The sequence below is a fragment of the Myodes glareolus genome, chromosome 3 (genome assembly GCF_982192425.1).
Source record: "Myodes glareolus chromosome 3, mMyoGla1.1, whole genome shotgun sequence".
Lineage (NCBI taxonomy): Eukaryota > Metazoa > Chordata > Mammalia > Rodentia > Cricetidae > Myodes > Myodes glareolus.
In genome coordinates this window covers 38,238,037-38,254,388 of record NC_142028.1, presented here as the reverse complement: position 1 = coordinate 38,254,388, position 16,352 = coordinate 38,238,037, and the positions used below count along the sequence as shown (strand labels likewise).

The 16,352-nt window shown below is 42.7% G+C and overlaps 1 long non-coding RNA gene across 1 annotated transcript in view; it reads right to left on the bottom strand.

Moving 5' to 3' along the window:
• The window catches only part of LOC125403279 (uncharacterized), a 38,313-nt gene that overhangs the window by 21,292 nt on the left and 669 nt on the right, over nucleotides 1-16,352 (bottom strand). Inside the window, exon 2 of the long non-coding RNA XR_015000969.2 lies at nucleotides 15,550-16,045. This is a non-coding gene — a long non-coding RNA (uncharacterized LOC125403279). The remainder of the gene's footprint in view (nucleotides 1-15,549; nucleotides 16,046-16,352) is intronic.

Sequence of the window (16,352 nt, the reverse complement as noted above, 5' to 3'; positions counted from 1 at the left end):
CATAGGGACTAAGAGCTCAGCTACAAGAACATGCCCATGAGAAGGTTTACATGTCTTCCAGATGTTTAAGAACATGAAAGAGATCGGAGAGTGGTCTTCTGAGGAAAGAGGCTGTCACCAACGCAGGCTGTAGCCAATGAACTGTGTGTCAGGCAGCATCTAGAGGAGGTTAGTAGACAGTGTGGTCAGCGAATGAGGAGCAGTCTGGACAGTGGTCCCGTGAAAGCTGCTGCTGACAGTGGAAGGGAGCGGAGCACCATGCCCGTGGGAATTCAAAACGTCGGAAGCAGGAGATGCCAAGCAGAAAGTCCGCTGCTCCAATTATACCCAAGAGCCTCCTCCCTCCTCTCAAGGCTTTCTAATACCTCCCCTCTCCAGTTCAGAGGAGTGAGCACCAGGCTTTCTGTTAATCATAGATTGAAGTATGGCTATAAATGTCATGCTTATATTCAACAGGTGAGCCAAAAAGATGTGTGCTACCTGTGTTTTCTTTTTTTTTATTTTTTTTTATTTTTTTAATGATATATTTAACTTTATTTTATGTGTTGTTGTGAAGGTGTCAGATTCCCTGGAATTGAATTTACAGACAGTTGTGAGCTGCCATGTAGGTGCTAGGAATTGAACCCAGGTCCCCTAGAAGAGCAGTCAGTGCTCTTAACCTCCGAGCCATCTCTCCAGTCCGCTACCTGTGTTTTCCATCAACCTAGAGAGCACACACTGGTGGAGTCCTTTTTCTCAAACTGCTTGAGCCTCTAAATACAGATTTTTTAACACTTTGCTAACAATACTAGGGTTTGCTATGTCTAAATTTAAAGTCAAGAAGCTAAAATAAATATTGTGTTTCTCCCTTATAAAAATGAGAAATGGTGCTAGGGAGATGGCTCTGTGGCTTAGCGCTTGGTGGACAAGAGTGAGGGCCAGAGTTTGGATCCCCAGAACTCAAGCGGATACTAGGAGGGCACGGAAGCCTTCCTATAATTGTAGTTTTTGGAAGGAGAAGACAGAGATCTCCAGAACAAGCTTGCTAGCAGGACTAGCCATAGAGCCAGTTCTGGGTTTGACTGGGACTTCAATTCAATGACTACGGTGGAAGAGCAACTGAAATGATCCATGCACACACGCGGGATCCTGTGTTCACACCTGTCAAAAGCCTCTAAGTGGCCAGGCTGGGAACTTTTCATTTTTGTGGTACTTGACCTCTCCAACATCTGTCACATGGACAATTTCCTATCATATTCTCCTCTGGTGACCTCCTCTTCCTTTTCAACTCTCTGACCACCGTTGGTACGCCATTGTCAATCCAGGCATCCGTGGAAAGACAGGCAGTTTTAAAACCTCCTCTGTACCTGTGGCATCACTACAAGGAACTGCCTTGAGCACTTAGACGCTTGAAGGATCCCCATCTGAAAAGCAGTAAATGAAAAGTCAGACACAGAAGGGGCTGCGCCGATCCCGAACTGCGGTTACAGCTCCATATGGAGAGCCTCCAGCTCTCCTCACTGAGCGCTGCTCCCTCTGCCTGCCGCATAGCCAACCTGCGCGCGTTCTAAGAAGCCGGAAGAAAAGCAACACTGAGCTGGCCCAACTGGTCAGTCTTGTGCGTTTTAAATCCAGACTAGCCAATTACAGGCTGGTCTGGCTTTGCGCTTGTTTGACTTTCTCAGTGGCCTCCTCTGCCTTGCCCTGCCCGAAGCACGTACCACTCAGAAGCATCACTTCCCGCACAGCTCCTTTCACTGCCTATATCCAAGAAACCCGGCCACCACCTCGGTTTTAATCATGATCTGCACTGATGATTTAGACTGCTGATTCTGTGCTTCACGTCTACAGACCAGACACTTGGGATCCAGGTTCACGACAGCTTAGGCCCCACACACCCTTTACACCTTGTGTTTCTAACACTGACGTCGTTATCTTCTTTCAGTCAAGCCTTCCTCATGCTCTTTCCAGAAGACAGTTGATCCTCCATCAGTCAAAATCATCAAAGTTACCTATGTTTCTTCAAACACTTATTTGAAGCACTGCAATGATGAGAATGAATCACATTGAAAGACCAGTTTTATACTGACTTGAAGACGTGGCCTGTGCTTACTGTTCTCAGAGGAGTACTGATCTCATAGGTAGGAGTACTGATCTCATAGGTAGGAGCACTGATCTCATAGGTAGGAGCACTGATCTCATAGGTAGGAGTACTGATCTCATAGATAGGAGTACTGATCTCATAGGTAGGAGTACTGATCTCATAGGTAGGAGTACTGAGTGTGTCCAGATCAGCCTCCTGAGTCAGCTACACCACCTTATCTCGCTCCTGAACCGCTGTGGTCCTTTCTCATCCAACCTCCCTTGTTCATGTTCTTCTAACTGCTGCCAACGTATTTTTCATTTGTTTGTTTCTTTGGTTTTTTGTTTGTTTGTTTCTCATAATGTAAAGGTTTTTTTTTCATTTTGCTGAAGTAATAAAACATCTACTGTAGACATCTTGGACTAAATCTTGTTTCAGATATTCACTGCTAATGTGTATATATGTATTATGTATTCCAGTCAATTACCCTCAATGGCCATATCTCTTTAGAAGGACATTCTTGTATGTCCTGTTTTTAAAATTAGTCTTGTGTATAATTTTTTATATCAGTCTCTTTTTGTTTTATAAAAATATTATATTTTTATTTTATTAGGTTTCTTTCTGTATTCCTAATCTTAAAAAACACTGTGGTAATTTTTTTAAGATATATTAATTTATTATGTATAGTGTTCTGCCTTCATGCATGCCTTCAGACCAGAAAATGGCACCAGATCTCATTACAAATGGTTGTGAGCCACCATGCGGCTGTGGAAATTGAACTCAGGATAGGACCTTTGGAAGAGCAGTCAGTGCTCTAAACGGCTGAGCCATCTCTCCAGCCCATGTGGTAAATATTTTTATACATAGATCTTGATCATATTTATGTTTTTCTTACAGGTTTAGAAGAGTCAACGATGCTACATATTATAAAACTCTGAAGCTGTCACCAAACGCACTGACAAAAAGGTTTGATCCAATTACATTCCCACTGTGGGTTCACCGTAATGTGCAAATCAGACTATTGCTGAAAACTGGGAAGAAGGCTATAGGTTCAAGTACAGAAAAGCAGAGAAGGCCCAGAAACAAGCCATTCAGGTCAATGTCTCTAAGCATACCTGTGGTGCATCACAGAATTCAGTTCCCAACATATTCACATCAAGTGGCTCACAACTGCCCATTACTCCAGTTCCAGGAGATCCATTGCCTTCCTTTGGCCTCCTTGGGTACCTGCATGTACATACACACGGCTGGGTAGTTTTATGTCAACCTGACACATGCTAGAATTCATCAGAAAGAAGGGAACCTCAATTTTAGAAAATGCCTCCATAAGAGAGGCTGTAGGCAAGCCTGTAGACCTTACTGATTGATGTGGGAGGGCCCAGTCCATTGTGGGTAGAGCCAACCCTGGGCCGGAAGTCCTGGGTTCAATAAGAAAGCAGGCTGAGCAAGCCACGAGAAGCAAGTAAGCTGCACTCCTCTGTGGCCTCTGCATCAGCTCCTGCCTCCAGGTTCCTGCCTGTTTGAGTCCTGACCTGACTTCCTTTGATGATAAACTGGGAGGTGAAAGAGTAAGCACAAGCAAGCAAGCAAACAAACAAAAAAACCCTCTCCTTCCCAAGTTGCTTTGTGTTCCATCACAGCAATGGTAACCCTGACTAGAACAGAGACACGCAAGCACACACACCATTTGTAAATAAAAGTATTTTAATGTGAAAATATAGCCAAGTTTGGTGGTACAGGCCTGTAATCCCACCTACTTGGGAAGCTAAAGCAAGATGATTGAAAATGCATGATCTGTGTGGAATATACAGCGCTTAGTTCAGTCTGGGCCACTTAGTAAAATCTATCTCAAAAGACAAATACAAAGAAGGGGGGGGGTAATAGCTCAGCAGTTCTTGTCTATATGTATGCATGAGCCCCAGGGATTAATTATCGCCGCCCCCCCACACACACAAAGGTTCAAAACTGAACATTTTTTTATTTGATTCTTAAAGCAGACATGCAAGACCAAGGACTTTCATTTTTTACACACAAGTATTTAATAGCTTCCTTCGTTAATTATTAAGGGTGATTAAGTTTTTATGTTCACAGGAAAAAAATGAAGTACTGCCAGGAGCTGAAAATTTTGGACTGCTCAGGAAGTTTGGCAATGATGCTAATTTTCTGTTGCACATGTGAAAACACAGGTTGTGGGAGTTTCCAGTCTTCTAGAAGAATCTTTTTGCCTTCTCCACTGTTGTCATGTCTTCCTGTTGCTGTTATGTCCTCTCTCCCTCCCTCCCTCCCTCTCTCTCTCTTTCTCTCTCCAGCATCTCTCTACATAGCCCTGGCTATTCAAAAACTCACCATGTAGACCACGTTGCCTCAAACTCACAGGGTCCTGCCTGCCTCCGCCTTCTGAGTGCTGGAATTAAAGGCTTGTGCCACCATCACCCGGCTATTGCTCCTCTCTTATTCCTCTGCTATCACCAAATTCTGAATCCCTGCCTAGGCAGAATGGAAGCACCAGGCACATTTCAGGGTCTTTTGCCCCCAATAAATCAGAACCAATGGTCTGAATGGCTCAAAATCTCCCATCCCTGAAACTAGGTTCGTTTACAGGTAAAGAGGTCTGACTTATAAGACGATCAGATGTTTGGGGGGATGGAAGGGGCTGAAAGCAATCTTGAGGGAAGGTCAGAGACTTGTCATTTTTTGTTTGTTTTTTGGGGAATATTATTTTAAGGTATGTGACTTTTGTTAATGCTGCATTTGTTTAACTCTGTGAAGCTGTGATTCTTTGCCTGTCTAAAACACCTGATGATCTAATAAAGAGCTGAACAGTCAATAGCAAGGCAGGAGCAAGGATAGGTGGGGCTAACAGGCAGAGAATAGAAAATAGAAGGCGAGACGAGGAAAATGGGAGAGGACAGCAAGAGAACAAGGTGAGGAGGACACCAGGGGCCAGCCACACAGCAAGTCACGGAAAAAAGAAGTAAAGAAAGGTATATAGAAATATAGAAAGAGAAAAGTCCAGAGGCAAAAGGTAGTTGGGATAATTTAAGTTGAAAACTTGGCAATAAACAAGCCAAGACCAGGCATCCACAACAAAGAATAAGCTTCTGTGTGTGATTTACTTGGGAGCTGGGTGGCCCTCAAAAAGCCAAAAGAGCATAACATCACATCACAACATTTGTTTGTTTTTGCATTTTCCAGACAAGGTTTTTCTGTGTAGCACTGGCTGTCCTGGAACTCACTCTGTAGAGCAGGCTTGCCTCGAACTCACAGAGATCCAACTGCCTGTGCCTCCCAAATGCTGAGATTAAAGGTGTGTGCCAACTCTTGGCTTTGGAAGCCCCTGTCTTAGGTGATGGAAGAATATATGGGACTGTTGAACATTAGCAAGGTTTAGAAGTCTGAGCTGAGTCTTACCAAACACAAACAAGGCTATATTGAGAACTGTAGTCATACAGTTTTATACTGGGATGAGCTAGCTCTGGCTACTGGCCTACAGATTCATAATACTGTGGATGTGAAGAGGAGAGACTAGTAGGAAAGAGAAGCAAGACCTTCCTACATCAAGGAACTACCCAAGGAAATAGTTATCTATGCAACAGATTCCAGCTATCAGTTCAACACGTCTTTTCCCATCTATCCCTGCGATATCATGCTTCTAAAACATATATGATTGTTAGGCCGTGGTGGCGCACGCCTTTAATCCCAGCACTTGGAAGGCAGAGGCAGGCGATCTCTGTGAGTTCGAGGCCAGCCTGGTCTACAAGCTAGCGCTGTGACAAACAAAAGTATATGATTAGCCTAACAATCAGCTTAGAAGAGACTATAGAGTCTGACTTCTTCAAACCCAGCTTGCATTTCAAGAGGGATTCTTAACAGAAACTGCCTGAGAAAGAACTCTTCTACTATACTTCAGTACATTTCCATTCCTTTATCTAGAAAAGGGAGAAGAGAAAATTGGCTAATTATTCCTACTTGATTCTGTTAACATTTCTACTGCCAAGAGTAGCAATTACTCACCAGCAGACACTAGAAACACCCACATGCTAACAGACATGTACAGTCAGGCCCTTGTCAGGCTTTCCCAACTTTCCATTCCATTCATGGAAGTCTCTGGTTGAAGTATTCCCAAGCACCAGAATAGGGCTTGTCTCAACAGCAGACTTTTTTGTTTTAATTTTGCAATTTCTTTTATGTGTTATGGGTGTTGTGTCTGCATGTATCTCTGTCTGTGCCCCACATGGCCAGATAGGGTGTCATACACCCTGGAAATGGAGTTACAGATAGTTGTGAGCCACTGTGTGGATACTAGGAATCAAACCTGGGTCCTCTGGAAGAACAGCCAGTGCTCTTAACCTCTGAGTCTTCTTTCCAGCTCTGAACAGTGGAGTTTCATATGCAATAAAATTACAGGCAACCATGACTTACAGACATATGCTGTGATTCCACCATCTATTCTTGGATCACAGGAAAGATAGAATACCCAAAGATAGAGGGAGAAAGAAAAGAAGAGGGAAGTCAAACATAGCTGTGCACGCCTGTAATCCCGGTAGTCAGAAAGCTGACAGGGAATTGAAAATAGGAGGCCAAGCTGGGTTACATAGTGAATCTGAGGCCACCCTGTGCTACATAGCAAAACATTTTTCAAGAGAAGGAGAGAAGAAAGAGAAATAAAACTAAATAAAAGCAGGTTAAAAGTAAGCAAACATTTTAAAAGATAAATGTGAATGATCTCATGTACTACAATACTGGATTGTTTCAGCTACTGAACATAATCTATGTCAAATAGTGCTCTTGAGTATCAGTTGTTTAATTCAATGCATAGTCACCACACATGCTCTATACCCTAATAATGGTTCTAGAGAAAGAGTGTTTTATAGAAAACAAAACACAAGAAAATCCCTCCTTGGAGCTTCCATCTCAGGGGAGAGCTTATTTAGCTATCCCAATAAAGAATGAAGACAGGAAGTGCCGGAGGCTCTGAGGTGTAGTCCAGCGGCAGAGCACATGCTTAGCACACATGCAGCCCTGACTCTGAGCCCCAGCATCAGGAAAGAGGTAAGGAGAGAAGAGGAAACAGTATACAGAAACAGAAAACCGGACAAGGAGATAGGAGAGAAATAACACTGAAATAACTAGAATTTCAGTTAACTCCTAGTTAACAAAACTCCTAGTTTTGTTTCTGTTGCTGTGATAATAAAACGACCTGGGGAGGAAACAGTTTATTTCATCTTACAGTTCACTGCCCATCACTGAGAGAAGCTAAGGCAGGAACTCAAGGCAGGAAATACAGCAGAGGCCACGGAGAAATGTGACTTACTGACTTGCTTTCCATGGCTTGCTTAGCCTTTCTTATACAACCCAGGCCCACCTGCCCAGGGAGAGTATCACTTACAGTAGTCTGGCACCTCCCTACATCGACCATTAATCAAAAAAAAAGAGCCGGGCAGTGGTGGCACACAACTTTAGTGTCAGCACTCTGGAGACATAGGCAAGCAGTCTGGTCTACAGAGTGAGTTCCAGGATAGGCTCCAAAGCTACACAGAGAAACCCTGTTTTGAAAAACAAACAAAAAAAAAAAAAAGAAAGAAAAAGAAAAAAGAAAAGGAAGGAAGAAAAAATGACCCCAGCGAGATGTATATAGGTTCATCTGGTGGAGGCAATTTCTCAATTGATGTTCTGTCTTCCCAGACGACTCCAGTTTGTTTCACATTGATGAAAACCTAACCAGCATAAGGGAAGAGGCTCTAAAGGAAATTAGACCCTTCCCAAAACAAACAGACTCTCTAGGCTTGGCTGCCTCGCATAGTAAGAGAAACAAGAGCAGAGCAAAGAGTGAAAGTGGAGGCTGCAGGCCTCTCCTGACTCACACTTGGAACCAGCCAGTAACACATTGCCACATTCTAGAGAACCAAATCAAATCCAGGGGTAAAAAGCAAGCTGTAAACCCTGCCCAGGCTGTGCCCCTTGTTGACACCAAAGATAGTAGAACTGTTGGAAGCCATCTTTGTAAAACCTTTATATTACCTCAGTGATAGCCACAGCCTGTCACTGAGAGATGTCACTGTAAGACAGTCATCATTTTACCCCTACTGTACAATTAAGGGCCAACTCAGTTCAGGTGACTAAACAGCCCCCCATAAGCAGGCAGCAGATCTAGGAGCAGCTCTCCAGTGCCTCAGAGTTCCACTTTACAACTGTTCTTCAAGGTGAGAGGCAGTGGCTCAGGGAATAGAACCCAGCGTTCCTTCTTCTCTAAGAGAGATGGGAACGTAAGAGTTCAGAAGCTGGAGCTTAAATCACCTAGGTTTGTGTTTGAATGCTGGTTCGGACTCATTGGCTCCATGACTTGGGCTAGTTAGCCTCAGTTTCACCACCTTAATAATGGAACTGACAACAATGTGCACAGTTCAAACAGTGGTGAGACCAGGCCCTGCCTGGACACACGTAGCCGGCCCTCATCTCATGGGTTCTGCATTCACTGACTCAGCCATTCACAGACAGGAAAGACTTTTGACTGCACCTGTACTATACATGTACAGACTGCTTACATACCGTTTACATTTTATTAGATGTAATAGACAACCTAGGAATGCCTTAAAGTATGCAAGCCGATGTGCACAAGTCAGTACTTGTACCATTTTATAAATTTATCTATATAAATGTATGAACTTAGGACTCTATGGGGGCATATGGAATGAATCTACTGCCGCATCTAAGGACTACTGCCCCCTTACTATTGTTGACCTGGGTGTCCTAATTATTGGCTTTCAACCAAGCACTACACTGCAGCCTCGTGACCAGTGTCTAGAGCTCATGTGACCTAAAGATACTAAGTCCTTGTGACTTCCCCATCACCATCCCATCATCCCTTTGGCCGCTATCTCTGAGTCACCTTTGCCTCTGACCCCAAGGGACCCTGTCCGTACTTTTGTTGCAGCTTTTATTTCCTTTGCAACTCGCTGCCACTTTGTGCTAGAGCCCTAGTGGCCATCCACGCTGACCCCCATCATTTCTAGCCTCTCTCAGCTCTAACTGGACAACTGGAGGAGGAAATGGAAGTTTCCAGTTTAGGACATTAGGACCTTTGCTACATTTGTTTACTGTACTTGTTTAATTTCCCCCCCCCCCCTCGTTTTCTCTGCTTTTAAAAGAGCCAAAATATGCCACCATGAGGAACCACTAGGTGGCAGGAGTGTTTCACTGCCTGGCTCATCGCCTTCTTTATGACCTATACATCAACTGCAGTAAAACTACAGTTCCTTTTAAATGAGTAAGTTGCTTTTAAACCAACTTACTTATCAATATGCAATCGGTAAAGAACTAATAGAATTCACATACTTTCTTCTGAAAATCCACTGTGATGTCACTAATTCCTTTCATAGTTCTCACAGGGGTCATATTACCGAAGAAGTTTTACTACCTTTGGCTTGAAAGGGCGTGGGAAAAGCAAATAAACCAGTGCTTGTTCAGTACAGGGCCAAAGCTAATTGTTTTCTCTCCGGTTGTCAACACCCAATGGGACAAAGGTCTTTGGGTTAAGGGTTCATGGACTATTAGGCTGTTGTTTCATTAATAGGATTGTAGATGCATCTCTCATTTCCCAGTGAGGTTCCCAGAAGGTTTCTTTGGAGATGGAATTTCAGCTGCTTTCTGAGATAGAAGCAGGTGTAGGCACATCCTTCTTTCAATTACATCCCCACAGGAATCCAACCTGCCAGGTGGGAGAGTCTTTTAACAAAATGAACTAGGAGGAACAAAGAAGGGAGGAGATGTGGAGTGAAGGCCAGGAATGCTAATAAAACCCTCACTTTACAGCATGGAGGATCAAGAATTGCTGTATATAGTTGACAGGACAAGATATATAGCCAGGTGTGGTAATATGCACTTGTGATTCCATTACTTGGGAAACAGAGACAGGAAGATCTTGAGTTCTAGGACAACCAATGCTACTTTTAATGAGACCATAAAATAAATAAATATTTAACACATCATTTAAAATTAAAGGTAACACTAAGATACAAACTGTTGGGGCTGTAGCTGTAAAGACAGAAGGAAGGGGGAAACTGGACGAATGCAAAGTTAACAGGATCAACTTAAGTACTTCAGCACAATTCATAGAAAATATGGAAAGCTGAACAAGCAAGAAATAGCACTGTGAGTGTGTTATGTGGAGCATGAAGGCAATCACCAAAAGAAGAGGGAAACAGTAAACAAACAAACAAACAAAAACCCTGAAAACACAAAGTGCTAACAGACCTTGTGTCTGCAGAGGAGATGAGCGAACTAGGCAATAGAGTACTGTGTGATTTTTCTAATAAAGACTTTGATTCATGTTTTAAAAAAATGGGCTAGGGCAGCCAGGTGTGGTGGCACAAGCCTTTAATCCCAGCCCTTGGGAGGCAGAGGCAGGCAGATCTCAGATCTCGGTGAGGTCGAGTCTAGGCTGGTCTACAGAGTAAATTCCTGAACAGCCAGGGCGACACAGAGAAATCCTGTCTTAAAAACAAAAACGAAAGGAACAAAAGAATGGGCTGGGGAGTGAGGCAGCACAGCAGGCAAAGTCCTTATACGCACACTTTACAACCACAAACCATGACCTCCATCACTATCATCGATGAAGGAAGCGAAAGACTAAGTGGTAGGATGGTTTGTGGGGCACAGTGCTGGTCAAGTGAGTCTAGTGACCTGAGTTTAATCCCTGGAACTCGCACAAAAATGGAAGAATAGAATGGCCTTTGAAAGTTGTCCTCTGACCTCCACACAGACAGCCTACACAGATACATGCCATAGATACACATATAATAATATTTTTGTTTGTTTGTTTGTTTGTTTTGATACAGGGTTTCTCTGTGTAGCCTGGAACTCAAAACTCTGTAGACCAGGCTAGCTTCAAACTCACAGAGATCCACCTGCTTCCTGATTGCTGGGTTTAAAGGTGTGCACCACCACTGCCCACAATAATGATAATTTCTTTTAAGAACAGACTGGGAGCAGAGAAATAGCTCAGTGGCAGAGCACAGCACATATGAGGACCTGGACTCAAAGCCCAGTACTGTCAAAAAATAAATACCTCGAAAAGAAAAAGATAGGCAAAGAAAGATGTTAATGAGAAACAGACCTCTAAGTTCCTAGGAACAGCTTCCTCTGAGCTTGAAATCGGGTGCTCTCTGTCTGGTATGAGTTATAACACTTAACATGGGCATAGAAATGCTCAGGAAGTAAAAGCTTGCTGTCAAGTCTGATGACCTGAGAGCTCCTTTGCTGGTACCCACAGTATAGGAGGGAATGAATCCCTGCCATTTGTCCCGACCTCCATGAATACAATCGTGTACACACACACACACACACACACACACACACACACACACACACACACACACTAAAAAAAGGTAAGACATTTCAAAATATATTTACTTAGAGACGACTTTAGCTTAATAGAACCACTTCTGCCAGGTGCACTCCTTTAGTCCCAACACTCAGGGAGGCAGAGGCAGGCAGAGGCAGGCAGATCTCTGTGAGTTCAAGGCCAGCCTGATCTACAGAGGAAGACAGGGCTGTTTCACAGAGAAACGCTGTCTCAACCTCCCTTCAAAAAGAAGCATGGCTATGAGTTACAAATGAGAGGTTTCAGTCTTCATACACATATGTAACTTGTTCAAAATAGACATTTTCTACCTAGGATCCATTTTAGTCAGTATTTTCACAGCATATATTTGGGCTCTTTATAATAAACTAAATAGTCCTCTCCAATAAGCTATAATAAAGAGGAAATGTGCCGTTGGCTTCACTGGTGGCATCTCGGCACGAGTTCCTTAGCATGGACTTATCAGCAGAATGTGGTTGCCCTAAAGCAGCAAATTTGGTAGGCCCTGGGTCACACACTTCCTTTTTTATCTTCTTTAGAAAACCACATCCAGTCTATCAGCAATGACTGCTATTCCTTCAGAATATGCCAGAAGTTGACAACCCTTACCATATCCAACCACGACACTCTAGTTTTATTACCTCTTGTTTGGACCACTGAAATGTCTAGTTACTCCTTTCATCCAGCCTCCAGAGTGGTATTGTTTGTGTTGTTTGACTTTTGGCTTTGAAACAAGCTATCAGGTCATTCAGACTGGCCTCAAACTTGCCACATAGCTGGGGATGACCTTGAAGAGAGCACCAGATCTCATTACAGATGGTTTGTGAGCCACCATGTGATTGCTGGGAACTGAACTCAGGACCTCTGGAAGAGCAGCCAGCATTCTTAACCACCGAGCCATCTCTTTAGCCCTTGAACTTCTATCTCTTAGGTGCTAGAATTACAAACATGCACCATCACCACAACTGGAGATGAATTCAGGGATTCTGCATGCAAAGCACTCTGCCAACCAAGATAACACTCCTAATGCCAGACTGGTGAACTTTTTAAAAATTTTGTGTGTGTGTGTGTGTAAGTTTATGTCACTATCTGTGGAAACCAGGAGATTGCATGCATCAGGTCCTTGGAGCTAGACTGTGGTGACTGTAAGTCATCCAATGTTGGTGCTGGAAACTGATCTCTGGCTTCATAAAAGCAGCAAGTGTTCCTTACCACCGAGTCATCTTTCTAGCCCCAGAGTGGTGTTCTTAACTGTAAGACATGATGAGAATTTGTAAAACATTGGTCATTTCATCTTACACTTGACTCCTTCATTTTCTGCCTAATAGGCCTCCTGGCTAATTTTAGGCCTTTTGAACATCTTGAACCTGCTTTAGCATACTCTTCTTCCAGATTGTTAATCATGCTATTTTCTTCCTTCAGGCTCTGCTCTGTGACCTTACAAAGAGGCCTTTCCTGTCCTGCTGAATTCCTCCCTATCTCTCCAGCACTCTACCTGCCCAACCCTAACTTTCCTTATTTCTTCAGCATATTACTGATCCTCAGAGAATGTTATTGTATATTGTTTACCATGCTGTCTTTTTCATTAGAATATAAATGCAGACACCTAAGGATCTCTCCCTTGCCTCCACTGCTGCATACCCAGAGCCTAAAAGAATGTCTGACATACAATGCATGCTCAATATAATCTGTTGCCTAAATTAACAGGTCCAGCATATGACTGGTGGAACCTAATTAGACAGTATAAAGACAAACACAAGATACACATGAGATGACACTAATAGACCCAGACACTATCTCTTCAGTATTTTAATCCTTCATTATGTCAAGGTCTCTGTTAGTGCTGGGTTGTCTCTACTACCTCCTCATCTTTCCTAACTGGAAGGTGGGCTGTAGATTCACAACCTATTAAAAGCCTTTTACAATCCTAAAGTAAAATAAATAAGCAAATGAAGTTGGGTGGTGGTGGCACACGCCTTTATTCCTGCACTCGAGAGGCAGAGGCAGGTGGATCTCTGTGAAGCCAGCCTGCTTGGTCTAAAAGAGCTAGTTCCAGGACAGGCACCAAAGCTACACAGAGAAACTTTGCCTCGAAAAAATAATAATAATCAAATGAACATATTTTTAGAAGAAACAAATAACATAAAAGCCTTTTACACAGAACATTATCTGATTAGAATTTAGTAATCGTGTCTTATTTTCATTCTGATTTTTCATTACTATTTGTGTGTGTGTACGCAAGCCATAGTTCGACCAATACTGAAGGCTGAAGGTCAGAGGATACCTGCGGCAGCTGGTTCTCTCCCCACACCATGCATGTCCAGAGGACTGAACTCAGTTTATCAGGCTTGGTGACTGAACCCCCGCCTTCTGAGCCATCTCACCAGCTTCTCTGATCCAGTTATTAAGAACACCATTTTATCATGTGGCTGGCAATATGTTAATCTGATTTAAGTCTCCCAATAATTCTAGGAGGAAAGTATAAGTTTGCAGACGAAGAAACTGTAGGTGAATCTCCTGTAAGATCCAAAGCTTCCTCCACCCAGATAAACTTGTTATTTTATTAAAATGTGTAGTTCAGTGTCTTAGTATATTTATGATGGTGTGTAACTTATTTTTACTATGTAATTGCTCATGAGAACATGCTCATCCCCAGAAAAGCCAATGACCTTTGCTTATCACCTCCAATTCCCCTCATAACCATAAGCAATACTAATCTGCTTTCGGACTCTATATAGTCACCTTCTCTAGACACTGGAAATAAACAGAATTGCACTGTGGTTTTAAGTGATCTCTCTCTATCCTCTGTGTGTGTGTGTGTGTGTGTGTGTATGCTACTGGGGATTGAACAGTACTTTTTATGACTAAATACTAGCCTATTGTGCATACATATCACATCTGTTTGTCCATCATCTCATGAGTATTCAGGTTGTTTCTACTTTGGGGCTATTTGCAATGTGTATTTGTGAACAATTTCTTGTTTGAACATTTTCCACTGGTAGAATGGGTAATGTGTTGGTATATGTTACACCTTTTTCAGCAAAGTTAAACTGAATTCTATCGTTGCTATAACATTTGCGTTGACAGCAGCAACATTTCATTGTTCCGTATCTTCTCTAGAACATGAGATGTGATTCTTGCTTTACAAATTTGCCATTTCAAAAGGTATATAAGTTAGTGTTAATTTACAGTTCCCTAATGATCAGTGTATTGACCATCATTTCTTTTTGGAAAGCCCTGATGCAAGTCCTTTGTAAAGTAGCAAAGGAGAAGTTACAAAGACCCAAGAAGCAAAAGGAGCCTCTTTCTCAACAGCTGAGAATCACAAACTCAAAAACAATTAGTAACTGCTTGAGGCCTTTCTCCTTTCCCACCTATAAACCTATAATTTTCTAGGATTCTCATCAGAAACTCCAATTATAGTAAAGAGCATGTCCTAACTCCCTGTACAATACTAGTGGCTCCTGGTTTTATCAGATTGTAATCCCATCCAAGGCACTTCTGAAACATCCTATAATCTCATTTATGAAAAAAAAAGGAATACGTTTTCTTTTTCTTTTGATTTGTAACTTCAGAGCCACGAAGAGTTAAATTACTCTTAACTCCTAGGCCTAAAATCTATGCTAAAACTGTATTTAATAATGTGTGTTCCTTTTTGAGAAGCCCACACCCATGCTCTTGGGTGAGCTTTACTTTTCCCTTGAGTGTCTTTATCCTACCTGCCCAAAGCTGGCTGTCCTGGAACTCACTCTGTAGACCAAGATGGCCTCAAATTCACAAAAATCCACCTGCCTCTGCCTCCCAAGTGCTGAGATTAGGGTGTGCACCATCACCTCCTGGCTTTTTTCTCTCTCTCTCCTTAAACATGTATTTATCAGGGTGGGGCCCTCATGGCACATATGTGGAAGTCAGGGGCAACCTGTGGGAGTCTGTTCTTCCACCATGTGGGTTCTGGGGATGGAATTCAGATGGTCAGGCTTGGTGGCAGACACATTTTACCTACTAAGCCATCTGACAGACCTCTTTTTTTTTTAAAAAAACAAAACAAAAACAAAAAACTATAACATGTTTTATACTGGCCGGTCCCAAACTTTTTCCTGCATCTAAGCCTAGGATCTGGTTTTACCTTATTCATTGTTCCTGCTGATAGGGACAGTGTGGCACCATGTCTTTGTTGTTGGTGCAGTCACTAAAACCTTAACAAAAACAAAACAAAACAAAACAATTAGTTGGAGGCAGGGGGCACAGGGAGAATGTATGTACATATCATTCACGTGGTGTCACAGTATCCTTGGAGGCTAGACTGGAGTGTGAGATTCCCTGGAACTGAAGTTACAGGCAGGCAGGCGTTTGTGAGTGGCCTTATATGGGTGGGTGCCGGGAACAAAACTTGAACCCTCTGGAAAAGCAAGCTTTAATCACTGAGTCCTCTCTCCAGCATCTTACTTTAAAAATAAAAACGAAACAAATCAGTTGTCTCCTTTTGTTGAGTTTCCGTTTTAAAATGCTGTATTTGAGCCGGGTGGTGGTGGTACACACCTTTACTGTGAGTTCGAGGTCAGCCTGGTCTACAGAGCAAGTTCCAGGAGAGGCTCCAAAGCTACACAGAGAAACCCCGTCTCCTAAAAACAAACAAAAATATTTCATTTGGGGCTACTGAGACATTTTAGAGGGCAGATACTTGTTGCCAATCCTGGTGACCTGAGTTGGCTCACTAGAAGCCACGTGGTGGAAGAACCAGTTCCTGCAAGCTGTCCTCTGATCTCAGGTGTGGCACATATGCTCCCGCCCCATACACACGAAATAAACTAAATTATAAAACGTAACCTTTGAAATATAAAGAAAAAACATGAAATACGCAATAGTGTAGTAACAGCCAACATAAAAAATGCAATATAAAAACTACAGACAAGGCTGTGGGCTATATTC